General features: G+C 45.7%; 1 non-coding gene across 1 annotated transcript; it reads right to left on the minus strand.

Annotated features, from left to right (window-relative positions):
• Nucleotides 1–643: 643 nt before the first annotated feature.
• Nucleotides 644–748, minus strand: LOC116884099. Its single transcript, XR_004385838.1, has one exon. It is a non-coding gene; the product is annotated as a small nucleolar RNA U13 (small nucleolar RNA).
• Nucleotides 749–1,626: the final 878 nt, after the last annotated feature.

A 1,626-nucleotide genomic window follows, 5' to 3' on the forward strand; every position in this document is an offset into this window, starting at 1 on the left:
CTGTCTTCAGACACACCAGAAGAGGGCATCAGATTCCATTACAGATGGTTGTGAGCCACCATGTGGTTGCTGGGATTTGAGCTCAGGACCTCTGGAAGAGCAGTCAGTGCTCTTGACCATTGAGTCGTCTCTCCAGCCTACAAATCAACTTTTTAAAAGATCATTATATCATTACTTCTTTAGTGTGGGGAGTGTGCACAGGGATCCCAGTATATGGCAGTCAGAGGCAAACTTGGAGGAGTATTTTTTTTCTTCTGTATTAGGGTTTCACAGCTGTGAGTAGGCATCATGACCAAGGCAACTCTTATAAGGGCATTTAATTGGGACTGGCTTATGGGTTCAGATGTTCAGTCCAGTATCATCAACCTGAGAACATGGGGGCATCCAGGCAGGCATGGTGCAGGCAGAGCTGAGGGTTCTACATCTTCATCTGAAGGCTGCTAGCAGAATCCCGGCTTCCAGGCAGCTTGGATGAGGGTCCCCATAGGTTTGTTCAAACATATGAGTCTATGGAGGCCATACCCAAACAACATAATGCAAAATATATTTAATTCAATTTCAGAAGTCCCCATGGTCTCAACAATGTTAAAAATCCAAAGCTCAAATTCTCTTCTGAGATTCAAGTAGACTCTTTTTTTTTTCACATCAGATGGGTAACATGTCCATGTCGTAACAAGGTTTAGTGGGCGGCATATGTCGCACACACAGCATGAACACCCAATCATCACGCTTTATGAACCAAAAGGATCTCAAGTAGCCTCTTAACTGTAATACCGTATAAAATTAAGAAAAAAAAACAAAAAAACAAAAAAACAAAACAAAAAAAAAAACAAAAACAAAAAAAAACTGAACCAAAGCAAGACTGAAAAACAGCTGGGCAAACTCCAAACTCCATGTCTCCATGTCCGATGTCAAAGCGCTCTTCAGATCTCCAACTCTTTTTATCCTTGTAACTGCTGTTGGCAAGTCTGGCATTCAGCAGCAACAAGCCTCATTTCTCCTGGGCTGGTTGCACTCCCTGTTAGCAGCTTTCCTCAGCAGGTATCTCAGGTCTCTGGCATCTCTAACATCTTGGGGTCTCCAAGGCAACTTCGGCTTCATAGCTTCTTGTTCCAATGTCTGGGGTCCATGTATGGTCTTCTGGGCTCCTCCAATGGGCTGGAGTCACCTCTCCAGCTCTGCCCTCTGTAGCACTCAGAGATCAAGTTGATCCACTCCACTGCCGCTGCTGTTCTTGGTGATCATCCCATGGTACTGGCATCTCCAATACAGTGGGGTCTTCTGTCGCAACAAGGCTTTACCAGTAGCCTCTCATAGGTTCCTTCATTGTGCCAAGCCTCAAATCCTTTGCCTGACCCCTTCAATCCTGGGCTGTTGACTACAACTTAGGCTGCACCTTCACCAATGGCCTTCCATGGCTTCACACTGTGCCAAGCCTCAGCTGCTCTTCATGACCCCTTCCTGCCTTCAAAACCAGTACCACCTGGGTGACTCTTATACACTACCCAAGTCCAGCCACAGCACGAGGTACAACCTTGGTTATCTCTAGAACACAGCTTCTTTGTGCTCTCAGGAAACACTTCCCAGAAGATTTCACCTCAGTGATGCTGGTCTCTTCTTAATCAC

Source organism: Rattus rattus, chromosome 14, assembly GCF_011064425.1.
Source record: "Rattus rattus isolate New Zealand chromosome 14, Rrattus_CSIRO_v1, whole genome shotgun sequence".
Classification (NCBI taxonomy): domain Eukaryota; kingdom Metazoa; phylum Chordata; class Mammalia; order Rodentia; family Muridae; genus Rattus; species Rattus rattus.